This window comes from Prinia subflava, chromosome 2 (assembly GCF_021018805.1).
Source record: "Prinia subflava isolate CZ2003 ecotype Zambia chromosome 2, Cam_Psub_1.2, whole genome shotgun sequence".
NCBI lineage: Eukaryota > Metazoa > Chordata > Aves > Passeriformes > Cisticolidae > Prinia > Prinia subflava.
Window position 1 is genome coordinate 52,855,471 of NC_086248.1, and position 15,160 is coordinate 52,870,630.

A 15,160-nucleotide genomic window follows, 5' to 3' on the forward strand; every position below is an offset into this window, starting at 1 on the left:
AGACTAGCCTATTTCTTATTTTTTCTTCTTCACCGCTTCAAATCTTTATTTGACTTGCCCTTCTCAAACTTATCTCTGCATCCCTGTTAGGTCACTGTGTGTAGATGTTCCTTCAGGCCCAGGGTCTCCTGCCTGCTCAGCCCCACAGAGTTTGCTGGGGAAGTCCATCTAACCACACTTTGTGGCCAAGGCCAGCTAAGCTTGCTTCCCAGTATGAGCAGCTGTACTTTGCCTGTGTAATGCCATTGAACTCAATGCCATTGAGTTGCTTGGGGAAAATCCAAGACTGGGAGTCTGCCTCTAGTCCTGCTTTGCTGTTTCCTTCCCCAAAATTCCTTTCCTACTTCTCCTTTTCCCTGTCTCTTTTTAGCCCCCAGTCACTGGCAATACATCCTTCTTTGCTGCCTAGACTCTACTGCTTGGATGTATTACTACTCAGCTACCTGATTACTTTTAATTCCTTTTTTCATTCCATTGATTTTGCCATAACTGAATCCATCTGCTGCATGTGATCAAAGGGAGGATGGGAAGGCTGTTTTTCAAATGGCTTCTTTCCTCTTTAAAAGGGTGGTGTTTTACAGAACTCAGCATGAGAGTTTTGGTGCTGTCTAGAAATTTCCACAGAACATGTTCTGTATCATTTCATTACCACTCAGCTTTTTACTGGCTATTATTAATAAATTTGATTATGGAAGGTCAAATCATATGTGAAATATACAGTGTTTCTTTTCCCGCTGTTCCTCTGAATAGCTCTTTGTGCCAGTCATGTACCCTGCTCCAAGCCAGCGACAGTCCCACAGCTGCCAAAACCACAGCTGGAGCAGAAGTGTCCCATATTTTCATCTTTCCATTTGGTGACAGTGTCACAATGACTTGCTCATAATACACTATACATCTCACAGAAGGTTTATTAGTATTTTTTAAACCTGGATGTGTGCACTGAACAAAACTCCCTGCCTAATGGTCAAGTATAACCTTGGGGCCATGTGAAAAAAAAAAAAATCAAAGCTCTGTTTCCACTGTTATTAACTGCCCAGAATAATGAATTTGTGCATAACAGTGAGGGGTTCAACCCATAGACTGGGTGGAAGCTTTGCATTTCAAATTGCAGAAGGATCTAACATCTCCAATCTGCAGGTAGGACCAAAGAGTTGGCCATTGTGACTAATGACATCTCTGTTATGGCTTGTTCCTGTGTTCCTGTGAAAGTGGGTCAATGATGAACCCCAGCAGATGTGCTGCCAGCCTTTTGTATCCTCCCTGCATGCAACAAACCTGCAGCTGTTCACATCTCAAGGTTTAAGGCAGTGGTTTAAGGCAGTGAATATAGCCAAGGACAGTGTAAAGGTGGGTGAAGGTGGAGAATGTTCAAGGATGATGCCAAAGGTAAGGGAACTTTTCCCAGGAATTAAGAGAGTGCCTTAGTGCTTGACAAAATGATCCAATATTGCTTTAGCCTTCTGGCTGACATTTTGATACGCCATATATGATAGAAATTAGCATCCTAATTTCTGCAATAACTGCCAGAGTACAAAAGCATTGTTCAGAAATTTTCTATTACTGCCTGGAGTGTTAGTTTTTATGGTGCCATATACATGTGCAGTATGGACAAGTTACAGTTGCCATGGGAATGTTAGTAATGAAATTCTTGAGTTCTCAACGTTTAAAAAGTCTCAAATGAATTATAAAGGAGACTTGTGTGCATTTCATTTCCTTTGTGAAAGGAAGAAAAAACCCATGGCCACAACCTTTTCACAACCTTTTTTGACAAAATTTGCCAAACTAAGATCCCACCATCTCAAAGCATTTTTCACTTTCCTTTCTTTTTTTTTTTTTTTTTCATTTTGCTATCCGCAAATAGAAGGTCTCTCTGTTTATCCACCTTTTTGTTTCTGTTTTGGTTTTTTTTCTGAGTCTGCTCAATATTGAGTCTGGAGTGCTACTGGAAGTCTAAATGAATTTGAAGTAGAAAACTGGGAGAAATCCAGATTTTAATTCATGCCGTGGAAGTCAGTTATGGCAGAATATGTCGACATCAGATCTGGTTTAGGAATTACAATTACAAAGGACAATCTTCCTTCCCATAAGTATCAAAATTTTCTGGGGTTGTAGGGATGAATGCAGTGTGTGAAACCTTGGTTTCTGTGTGAGGGGACACACAACTCCTTAGAGCAACTGGCTGCCATTGCTACACAGCAGTGTAATGGTCAGGGGTCCATGTGAAGGGGTTAAGATGGGCATTTGATATTAAGGATATATGTATAAGGATATAAGGAGAAAGAATAGATATAGAGGAGTTGTGGTAAGAGGTGGAGGGAAAGGGGCATAGTCTGAAGTTAGCTGAGAAATTGGAAAAAATGAGGGGAAAAAAAGACGAAAGAAAAAAAGAATGCGTAAGCAAGAGACACTGAAAGAATTCAGAAAATGGATAAGACAAGCTACAATAAAATTGATCAATGTATTATATAGTCACTGAGACCAAGAATGAATAATATGACAACAAGCACTTGTGTCTCCAATCCACTTTGTCTTCCAGAGTGGTTCTTTATGGACTTGGGCATTTCGGAAACATGGATGTGCCGAGGAGATTTGTTGGGAAACTGGAGAGTAGATGTGTGAGCTGGCCCAGCTCTACCAGATAGTCTGTGTAATCATCATCCAGTCTCGGATTCCGGAGAAGAAGCAGTCATTCTCAGGAAATTAATATGCGGGACTTGAGTGTGGAAGAAGGGTTTGGATGCAGTATAAGAAGAGGGATCTAGTGATGAAATGATAGCAAGAATATGACAGAAATGTTTTACTTTTCATTAATATAGTCTCATTTCTTTACTTGATAAGACTATACTGACATGTAATTTTTGATTGCAGAACTGATTTGACACTGATTTAAGCAAAAGAAATATCTTGAATGAACCTCGTGTTGACATTTTTTCTGGTCCAAATAGAAGTAGTACCTAAATTTAACTGCTTGTGTCTGATTCTTAATAAAATTGACAGTATATATTATATATTTATATATTAATATAAAAATAAATTTATATAAATATATTGGTTTTTAATTTGCTGAAAATAGAGCAATCAAAAAGGAGGAAAATTATTTCTAGAGGACACAAATAGGATTAATTTCTGAAAAGTTCACCACTTGCTTTAAAGATGAACTTGCATTTGAGAATAATCAATACAGAGCCAGAAGAAGAGAGACTAATAAAAATTACTGAATTACTGTATGAATAGATTTGTTTAAATGAATTTTTTTCATAACTAGAAATCAGATGTTCTTTTTCTATCATTCCCAACACATGTCCTTTAATGAACAGTGTCAACATTTCAGCTCAGAGAATATGATATCTCAGTTTCAAATGCCCTCTGAATTCCTAAACTCTAACATTTTATAGCTCTAATTACTTCTATCCAAGTTGACTGACTTTGTGCATAGGGCTACATGACTGGTTACAGCAGTGAAATTTGGCTCAGTGGAACAGATCCTTGCCTCTCAAACTTCAGGGGCATGCTGACAGGTCTGCCAGTCAAGGGCCTGACTTGTAAAATGCTGCTGGCTCAGACCCCTACAAAACGCTCTGTACTGTCAACATTTTCTAAAGATGCCAGCAGCTGTGTCAGCCTGATACCTTGCACAATTGCTTAGCATCTCAAAAAACTGAGTCCTAAAGTGATTTGATAATCTTTGTTGTTGTGGTAATTTTTTGGTTTTTGGGGGGATTTTTTGGCTGTTTTCCTCTGTCTCCTGAAAAGTCACAGGAAAATTTGCAACAGTGCTGCTAAAGCTGGACGTGGGGCATAACCCACCCTACCCCCTCCTCCATAGTTAGTGATTCAGATAAAATAGAATGACATCCAAACCAACTCCAAGTTGTTTTTGTTTTTGCAAAACCAAAACCTGAGTGATGAGGTTTTGCAACATTTAAACCCAAACCACTCCAGTTTGTCCATTACAGACATGAGACTAAACTCAAACCCTTTTATCTGGGCTTTCTATCCCCTCTGGACTTGGGTGGTTTGGCTAAAAATGGAGCCTGAATTTAAACCATCCCCAGTTTGGGTTGTGCAAATCACAACCTGACTAATGTAGCCCTTCAAAACCAAAACCATAACATGGCCTTCTTGTTCTATCTCTAATTAAATTAAATGTTTTGTGTCCAGAGCATAATGGAGACTGAAATGTACAGAAGAATGTTATCAGAATAACACAACCTTCTATTTTATTCATTCCCAAAGGGCCTGATCCTGAAATCACAAAGCCTCTCTCTGTCCTTGTGGGCATTTGATGAGATACTTTTGCTTTGAAGCGGGTTGTTACTGCTTCCTTTGAAAACAGTGAATTAACCTTCACTGAATTCCAGAGAAACTTATCCTTTCTCACTCGTGTTTTCTGGGTACTTTACTATTCCATATATTTGAAGATCGTGAAATGTCTTCTGTTTCAGGAGAGGCTGAAGAAGAACAGAAATGGCCATGTCTCTGTCATGATAAGAGAGCAGCTTTTGTTATTGAACAGTACTTTGGCCATCTGACCTCATACAAGCCTTACACCAGAGGAAACAAGCCTCCAGCATCTTCTGGCATTTCTGATAGACCACCATGCTGTCAACCTTCCTAAGAGAGTATCTCCTGGTATAAAAGCAGCCACTGCAGCTCCTAGGGCAGTCCTAAGCAAATTCTTTAAGGATTTTCTGTCAAACTTTGCCCATCCTGGAATTTTGCTTGTGATACATGTATGCTTTCTCAGCTTTGACATTATCTGTCTTCCCTTGCTGCCACTAACATGGGTCCAAGGGCAGTGTTTTTTCTTCCTGTGGACTGCCTTGAAAAGGCCAGTAAATGGTAGGTAAGGAAGACAAACCCAGTGGCAATAGGATGTAAGGCAGTACTACGTATTCTGCCTCTCCAGCCTAACATTTTATTGGGTCTACAAATAAAGATATGTCAGTAAATCACCGTCAGAATTCATAAAGAAGTCTTCTGCAGATCTAGGAAGGGATATATTTGCTGCCAAGAGCTTCAGCCTGGCTCCTGGAGGAGGTAGAGTGTCCCAGCTCCCCCACCCAGGACCTGTCATTTTCCCAGTAGCTATGCTAACAGAGCAAGAATATTTTTTCTCTAGATCTGTAAAAGTGTTGCAGGTTAAACTTAAAAAAAATTCTTCACTTTATTTATCCAGCTGGAACCCATTTTCTGATAATTTCTTACAGGTAAATTGTTAGTCCTCTGTTAGTGTTTTGCTGTTGCTGACATTCTCTGCTGAATGTTTCCCGGTTTTTTTTCATGTTTGCATTCCAGTAGGTAATTTAGAAGTAATAATCACAAAGGAGACCATTTTAAGAGCAGCACATGCAGATCAAAACCACCCTACCTTATAAATACAAAACCTGTGGACTTAACAGTAATAGTTTTCCTTGTCTCCTCCAAGTGCTAACATTTGTACTCTTTTCTGTACAGCTACTAGCTACTCTGAGGAGAAACACTCAGAGAACTGGAGCAAGCTGGACATTTAACTAGATAGCTGGCAAAATTACAATTGTACCACAAGCAGCTTGGACTAATAAGTTGAATGAAACTCAAAGCCAAATATCTTTTTTTTTGCCTTAAGGAATGACTTTTATCCAGTATATTCTCTTAAAAAGAAACAGGCTAAAAGCTAAAGACATAAATGCAATCCTGTAAGTTAAACAAGGAAGCCTGTGCCAGTGGTGCCTGCTGACCCTGCCCGCGAGCCCCAGGGGAGGGGCTGTTGTGTGTTCATCATTTCTTTTCATCCAAAGTGCAGGGCAAGAGGGAGAGGGAGAGTTTTGTTTCATAAGAGCAAGAGAGGGATCTTCTTCCTTTCTCCTCTTCAAAGTCAGGAAGGAAATGGCAAAGGAGATGGGAGTAAGGAAATGCAGGGAGGCCATGGCAGACAGCTGTACCTTCTCTTTGGCATCATGGGCTCCCTCCAGAGAATCCCACCAGTCAGTTATTAAAACAAGTAAAACTCCCTTCTCCTGCCTTGTATTTTCCTGTTTACCCAGAGCATCTCCCTCCAAGTCTTCATTTGGTACCAGCAGCATGTATGATCTTCAGCAGTCCCATCTGCTGGACAGCCTGCAGGGCTGGGGCAGAGCAGTAAATGTGCCTGCCTTGTGTCTGGGCTCTGTAATACTGCACATCGGGGTAGGTTTAAACAGAGCCAGGGCGGGAAGTGCCAGTATAACAAATCGTATGAGCCTTAAGAGCTTAGGTGAGAACCTGTACATATGCTTTCTATGCTAATTTGAAGCAAACCTTTTCAGATTCATGCTCCAGTGTCTTCTTGCAATGCCTAAAAATGAAGTAACTCTAATGCCTTTCATCCTTAGGACCATGCTGCTACTTGACCTATCCTGCCCAGACTGTCAAAACAAAACTGTTTGCAACTCAGACATTTTCCTGTCAGAGCAACTGTCCCCGTACATCTTTTCATCAGGCTGCCACTGGACATTTACCATGGTGTGAGGGCAGAGCCAGACCTGGAAGTCTATGGAGGGAGAAGATCTCAAAGCCAATGAGATCCCTCATATGGCCTTGGCATGGCTCCTCTGGAAGTGCTGCACAGACACAAGTGTGAATGTTTGGCTGCTTAAGCCCCCAACAGGTCTCTGGGCTTAGATCCTGCTGAGATCTAAGTAATATCAATCCCTCGTAAGAACTGAGTCCCAGTGACAGACTGAGAAGCATATCTGGAAAAAAAAGTTGCTCCAGAGGTGTTTCTGCCTGCTGCCATCTCATGGCACCCAGTTACCCCTTCTGTGTGGGGAATAAGTTGGGCAAATGTTGAACCATGTAAAAATATTGCTGTTTCAAAACTTGCTTCTCTGGTGCAAGGGGAATGTAAAAATACTGGGAGATTTTTTGCTGCACTAAATCTGTAGGGTTTGTTTTACAGCATAGTATCTTTCCACTCCCATGTTCTCCACTTTTAAACAAGATCAGGCAAAGCTCCAAAGGAGACCCTCTGAATCTGACCTGCCAGCTCAGCTCCATGGTTGTCCCACAGCTCTCTCTTTGTCGCCCACAGGTATGACCAGAGAGAAACTGAAGGAAGCATCACAATATGAGGGAACTGAGGAAGACCATGATTGTCCTGAAGGACACTGATGTGGCAGGTCAGAGAGAAAAAGTTTTAGAGTTTGGGTGTTGATATTTTTAATGAGAGAGATTTAAAAAAAGATAGAAAGAAAATGTATGTGAGAAAATTCCTCTCCAAAGATGGTAATGATAGAAATATTTTCAAGAAGCCCAGTCTTCAGGTCTGCTTACTACATTTGATTGAGTTGCACTGCACAGCTTTATTCTCAAAAGTTGTTAAAAGCTTTCCTTCTAAGAAGAGCTATCCTCCCTCCTATTCATCTGCCATGAAAAACAGGTTTCCCACCATCAGAAGCAGAACCTTTCAGGCAAAACTGGCTTGAACTATAAAGTTAATAGCATGTCCATAAATAAGTGAATTATCCTCAGACATTTTGGTGGATCTCTTAAAATATTTACTTTTTAGGGGCAAGCTGGGTAATGGGTTTTCCTCAAACCCTAAAGTTTTAGTGGGCAACAAAGAATGCAGAATGGAAGCTGCTTACCAGATGTTCCACAGCCTGGAGAGATAAAAGGAGATTGTTTTTACAAGTATAAACGGTGACATAGTCGCCTGCACTGTGTAAAGTATGTATTTTTATTAAGTCATGCAGTTGGACAAATAATTTTCCATATTTCCCAGTCATAACCTGCCTTATCCATAGTGAATATTTTGCCAGTTCTGACTGCTTCTTTTTCACTTTACAATGCTGGCAAACTTGTTAGGGCTTGGTTGGGTTTTTTTTTTTCTGCCTTTTTTTTTTTTTTTTTTAGTAAAGAAACCCTCCTTAATTTTATTGCTTTAATCATTTAAAATTATATCATGTGTTGAAACTTTAGATACATGTAATAAAGCTAATCTCATTAATAGAGTGCAAGATATCTTAACACTCTAAAGTAATTAAAACAGCTTGGGGAAATTGCTTACTGCAGGAGACATACCCGAAGGCAACAGAGCATCCAGATCTGGCCTCCTATAAATGAGCTTGCCTTGATTAGCAGTGCTGCACTAATTTATTAGATGCTGTGGATCTGGTCTGCAATTTATAAAAGTCAAGCAATCAGAATAAATCAGGTGAAAGCCTTTTAAGCAAGAAGGTAAAGGTTTATTTTCCCAGAGGATTGGCCACATTTTTAATTTTAACTTCAATGTTCATGAAGTGAAAAATCTTGAAGCCTCATCTCTGTTTTCTGATCACAGTAAGTAAAGAATCCAGAGGAGGAAGAAGAAATGTGCTGTCATCAAAAGCACATGGGAGCTCCTCACATAGTCCTGTCTCGAAGAGGATTCCCCAGAAGTTCATTATCTTCTGGAGTCTGCAGGATTTTTCGGTTGTGTGTGCTTCTCTGTGTGCATTTAGTCTTTTGAAGAAAAAAAAAAAAGATAAAAAGAATAAGGAAAACATCTATTTTTCTCTCACTACCTCCCCCAGGCAATATTTTTTACAGCCTTATATTGTCAGGATGCACAAATTTCTCTCTTTTCAAACAGGTTCTGCCCTGCAGATGCCTTTCAGAGTTCCAGGTGAATGTGGAAATCATTGCCTTTGTCTTGTAGAGGAGGGATGACAGGAGCCCAAGCAGAGAGATTAGTGATAAGATTTTGCAATAAGTCATCTTTTACAATACACATAAGATGCTTTTATCAAGCACTGGATTGAGGTGACACAGACCATAGACAAACCAGCCTGGCATGACTGACTTTCCTGTGCTTCTGGCTGCAAAGTGCAGATTATCTCCAGAACTGGAGCTGACTAAAGCAGTATGATGCTGAAGCACTTCTAATTTTTTTTTTTTTTTTTTTTTTTTTTTTTTTTTTTTTTTTTTACTATTCTGGATGTGGTTCTTCATGAAGTCCTAGGAACTGGTGGTAAAGTCTGCTTCCAAAGGATTTCTGATCTCATGCTATGAATTTTGTAGCTTTGAAAAGGCCTAGATTTGAAAATTAATCAAAACAGAACTGATAACTATCAAAAAGTAGTCTGTTACTGGTGCTATGAATTAAAGCAATATTATGTGTAGTATATCCTTGTAGCCTACGTGGCATCTGATTGATAGAAATTGCCAAAATGCGTTGTTGTTGAAAATACTTATCCTGATTTTCACATTGTGAGACCATGCTGCTTGGTTAGGGTGAGAACATTTGACTCTCAGTTCAAATTTATAGTAAAAATTAAGATAAAACAATCCAGTAAAGTGCTAGATTAGACCACCTTAAGTGCACCATCAAATGTAAACCCCAGTCATTTGAAACTTAAAGCTCTTTTTCCTGAACCTGAACCTGTGGGATTATGCTCTGCAGGTCTGACTACATTTGGGTCTGTGAGATTTAAAGCAATTCTGTGTTTTCCTTTTTTTCCTTTTTAAGCTAAATGAGAAATAAAGTCATGGAAATAAATGGAGCATTATTCTTGGCTTTGGTTCAGTTTCAGATCCAGACCCTGAACCCCAGCTGAAATGTGCCATGCATCTTAAATGTTGCTTTCTTGAACTGCCTTTGATTGGACTCTGCTGCTTTTCACATGGATCTATGCAGTTACTACCTCTGAATTTAATGCTTCAACAACAAATGAAGTTTTAAAAACCCAAAGCTGTCTCAGTTATTGCAACCTGCACAAAAAATATCACAATATATTACTTGTGAATATAGTCTATATAATTTTGAGACCCTGCTAAAAATGAATGGCCAAAATGTAAGGTCAGTAAAGGAATGCTTCATTTCTCCTAATCATTTAAAGAATTAACTTAAAGGTTTCAGAAAGAACCAAAAAAAGTTGAGGTACAGAAGAAGAAAACTGGATTTCCTCCCATGAAAGCATGAAAATAGGAGGAGAGATTTCATTCAGGAGAAAAAAATAACCAACAAAAATTTCTTATTGAAATGTAAATCCACTTGTATTTTCCACAGATGTTTAAATGGGAGCCAGATAAACTTTAACAAGCAGTGAAAGACAAAAATAAAAATATTAGAGACATCCTAAAATAACACTCAGACTTGTATCAGTGTTATATTTCAGCAGGGGAAAAAAAAGTCTGAGCAACAAAAGGAATTTAATTTACAATTTGAGAGATCTGTAAATAGCATCAGGAAAAATACATCTGCTTTGAAATTGCATATTAAATGACCCATGGGTGAGGCAATTTTTGGCATGTGATTCACGAGAAGGATCGTGTTTTAGAAGCTTTGTATTTTTCAGTCTTTTCTTTCCCTAGAGAAGGGTGTCATCGGCTCTTGCCTTGGCCACGGTGTCACAAGTACAGCAGTAAGTCCCACTGCAGCAGTAGCTGGTCTGTGGTGCAAGACACCTCATTACTTTTGTTAAACACTCCCGTGAAATAAGCCTTTTAACTTTGTTTCACTTCAGAAACTGCTGTGAAAGATGGATCCACTTCTGTGAGTGAGGAAAAGTTGACTTGTGCAGAACAATTCTTTTCAGTAATTGAGCAACACTCAATACGTCTGAGTTAGCAGTCTGATCTCATTTGTATGTCATCCTGCCAAAAATGCTTAGCAAGAGGGTGTTTGGGTATAAGTCTAGCCTGGAGATTTGTGGCAGAGGTGTGTGGAAGCTCCTGAATGACTGCAGGGGATATCAAAACTCCAGCAGTGAGGTCCTCCTCCAGAGGGTAAGGTTTAGACAATATTTTATTTTACACAGCGACTCCATGTCCTGCTCCTCTAGTGGGTACATAATTGATATGTGAGGCTTACAGCCACTGAAACACTGGTGTGTTGCTTTTCATATTCCTCATTCACTGAACTCTACTGAAACTCTTCCCAGCAGTCAAAATTTCCAGTGTTTTCTATTGTTTAAGTGCCTCAAAGGGCCCAGTCCCTTATGGAAACACGGAGGCACGGTATGTGCTGCACAGGAATTTTGTAGGAAATTCTATACATTGTAAGAAATGTAACCTACTATATTATATGTAGGTGGAATTCAGGCTTTGTGTACTTAAACTATTGTTATGAATGGCGATTCAGTGCCAGGGCATCTCGGGGTTATTCAGCTGCTCTGTACAAACAGATGAAGACGTTGTCTAACCAAGCCAGCACCAAGAGGGCAGCCAGAGCAGCTGTCCTGGCTCCCCAGTTCCATGGTGCTCAGGTGCTGCTGAAATTGGCCTCCTTTGTGTAAACACCAAAGGGTAAATTCAGCTGCCTTGTCTCCTGCTAGAGTGAGGTAACCAGACATCTCAGACTCCCTGCTTGGCCAGAAGACCCGCGATTTTTAATAGCCATTAAAAATAAATTTATTTTTTGCTGTTCTTGGCTGATCTTCTCCTTTCATGCTGATTAACAATGCTCTGATCTTTTACTGCTGACTTTTAGTAACATAACAGCCTTCCAAGATGGAAGAAGGCCATGCTAGTCCTCTAACTAGTGTTTATATACCCTGCAATAATTTTCCTTCCACAGTTGCTGCTCTTGCTAGTTTTTTCATCATCTTAATCCACACATTTCATTTTAAATGTTGGGGTGCTTCTTTTAGTTTTCCATAAGGCCTTTTATTTGTTTAATTTAGAATTCTGAGCATTACTTCTTTGCCTGCAATTGTTGCAGACATTTGAATTGCCGTCTGCAATTTTATAACATTGATAATAATTTCTCATTTTGCTCTAAATGGAATATTCTATGATAGGTATTCTTTTGATTAATCTGATGGTCTTTTTGGTTAACAAGAGAGAGCATGGCTCAGGGAGTAGGCAATGGGATATGAAAATGTTTGCCACTATCTTGTTGCTCCATGTCTAGACTGAGTAAGTTATGAAAATGGTTTTGTATGAGTTTCTCTCTCTTTTCTCTTTTTCTTTTTGGCATTTGATTACTCTAATTTGATCTGCAAGAAGTGATTTTAATAACTGTTAAGAGTGTGACATTGCTAATGAAAATGAACAGATTGTTTCTTAATTCTACAATAAAAATAAGTGCACGTAGTGATGTTATTAAAGGAGAAGTTCTGCATGTGTGATATTTCCCTTCCCTATATTCTGTTTGTTTATAGTGTAACAAAACAATTTACAGCTAAAACAAACGCACGGAGCAAGCAGACTGTTTCAAATGAAATCAAATTTGTTCTTCCAAGTGACAGACTCTGAGACCTGCTGAAGACTTGAGTAGCAAACACATATATATGAATGCCTTTAATGTGCTTATTTTTTCATGAAAAACCCTACATGGATGGAAACTTTTAAAAATGAACTTTAATCACAGAAATGCTTCACACTTTTGCAGGTGGGCAGAGAAAATTCTGCTTCACTGTATAAGTCACTCAAAATTTCTTAGCTTGCAAAGCTTCTAAACTCTGCTCCATGCAGCATCAAAGGATTATGAGTGCTGTGCAAAGAGTGCGTAGATTACGGGTATTCAATAGGAAGACTACCAGGAGTCACATGGTACAAACATGAAGAAGACCATGTAGATAAAAGGATTTATGCAGTGGAAGATTCTTAGACTTCCCTTCATGTATCGATGCCTTCATAAAAGAAAAGAAAAAGCAAGAAATACATCTCTCCAAAATAGGTTGTTGGTTATTGCTGCGCTCAGTGTTTTCTCTCACATTGTCTTGGTTCAGCTTTATATCAGTGGGTTCCAGTCCAGTTAAGACTTACTGCAGCTCTGGTGCTTTTGTTTTTATGAGAAAGAAGAAATTATCTTAATACCTATATTAATTTACCGTGTGATGACAAGGTCACAGTGCTGAGGAATATGGATGCTAGTGGGAGAAAGAGACAGAGAGTAGTATTATCTCTAGGAAAACACTTCAGAAAAGATCTTTGCAGTACTTTTGAGTCAGCCCTATTGGCAATGACCCTAGCTACGTTTGGAGTTATTTGGGGTATGTTTCCGAAACTAGCAAGCTACTGGTTCTGAAGGCTCAGGGAAGTTCTGTTTTAAGGTCAGTGCTGAATCACAACGAAAATGTGTATTCTGTTTTGACTAATCATATGCTTGCTTCATGTTTATGAAGTCTTTGCTGGTGCTGCAGCCTTGCTGGGCTGAATATTACACATGGCTAAAGAAAGTACTCTAAAAGCCCTGCAGACCGAAACAGATCCTATGGAACATGGGAACAGGGAAATGTCTCTGGTTTACACAGAGAGAATTGAGGCCCAGGTCCTTCAAAATGCTTCTTGCTTTAAATACTGAGATCTGACTGAAATCAGTATGAGCCAAACACTCAAGTGACTTGAGCATTTGAGATGTCAGTGCTGTGGCTGGCTTGAGATGGCTCCGCTCAGCATGGTAGAGGTGAGCTGGGCAGATCTGGTGGGGATGAAGGGTGGCTTGGCTTGTGGAGCAGCATCTCTGAGCCCACAGGAATGCCTCTCCATCATGCACCATCATTACCCTTTTCCTGTAGCCCTCTGGCCTTTGCATTTGGTGTTGGGGTTTTTTTGTGGTTTTCTTTCAATTTTTAAGGTAATGTTAATGGAATCAGCAGGGTCATGTCTACTAACCCATATTGGCATCGTCCTAATGACTGGTACTTGGGCATTTAGGAAGCCTGGAGCCAAAGCTACCTCAGCATCAGTCATTATTCAGTGGCACTATTCTGTGTACTTCTTGTGTTCTTTCAGAAAACACTGCACGATGATCCTCTGTGTAACTGCAGTTGTGTTCTAGGGATGTCTGGGTTTTGCTTTGGTTGGTTTCTTTTACAATATATTTCAACCCACACAGTATCTAATGCAGGCACGTGTGTACAACGACGTGTTTTAAACCAGTGTCATGGCACAGTGAAAGGTCTGTTTCCAATCAGAACAGTCAGTTCCGCTGGCATCACTGGAGCTCACAGAAGTACTTCTGAGAGGTTTCCTGTGCTCTATTCACAAGGGTGTGCCATTAGTCAAAGCCCAGATTGACTGTCAAAATCAAGCTAAGAGAGGACTCAAATGACCCTGAACAAGAAAACATTTGCTCTGTGGGAATGAGTTTTATCTGTGGCGAATAAATCTCACAGGATCAAACCTGTTGATAGTGAAAAGTAAATAAGATGCTAGCAATTCACTTTAATGACATGAGACAGTTATTTGTAACAGAATAGGAGAAAAAAATGGACAAGTTATGCTGACTATCCTCCTTTAAAAAGAAAATTAAAAGAAAAATTATTTCCATTTGCTTGAGCTGCTCTTTTCCTATCCTTCTGTCAGCTGCCAAGGGTGGAATGATGTGATTCATAGACTTTTTAATTGAAATTGTACACAGCCAAATAATAGGGCTTCTGCTCCCTTGCAAGTCAATGACAAAGTTCCCACTGCCCTTTACAGAAGCTTGGTCTATAAATGAGTAGAGAAAAGTACAGCATCAACCTGGGTGATCCAGACAAGGGGTCATTTATATTTGTGGAACCATGCCCTAGTTCATGTCCTCTGGTATGTCACTGGTTCTTGCATAGCTGCAGATCTTGTGGTTCCATCTGTCTCTTTCCATAGCCTGAAATTCTGCCCAAGTGTTTTTATAGTTAAGTTCTGGTGTTTAACTTAGATTTGTGATCTCAGTGTGTTAGGCTGTTCCAGCATGTCCTGCCCCTTTTGAAACAAGGACTATTTCCTTTTTGTTAATTGTATGTTGAGTAAGATATCTTAAAACATCTGGTTTGAAGGTTTTCTTTATTTTCTTTAAAGATTACACCAGTGTAACTCTACTTCTGACCCTCTTCCTTCAAATCTTCTGTGATTTACCTACTCATCTATGAATATCCATCACCTTTTCTTATCCTAAATGCAACTCTGTGCCAGCTGTTGCATGTGCAACTGCAGAATCCAAGTTTGCAATGCCAGGTCTTAGGTGGTGCTGAGTGGCTTGGTTTGTTCCAGCAAAGCACTTAAGAATTGCTCAAAAACAAAGCAAGTGAGTAATCCCAGAAGCAGAAGACATGCTTTACTGCTGAGTGGAATTCAATGGACTTGTCAGCTCCATCTAATGAATGGGAATGATTGCAGAGTAGCTGGCCATACCAGGGCTGTCATACATACAAAGACCAAGGGAGACCAAGCAGCATTTTTACAACCTTGACAGAAAGAGGACATTTTAAAAAGAAGGACATGCTTTAGTTAG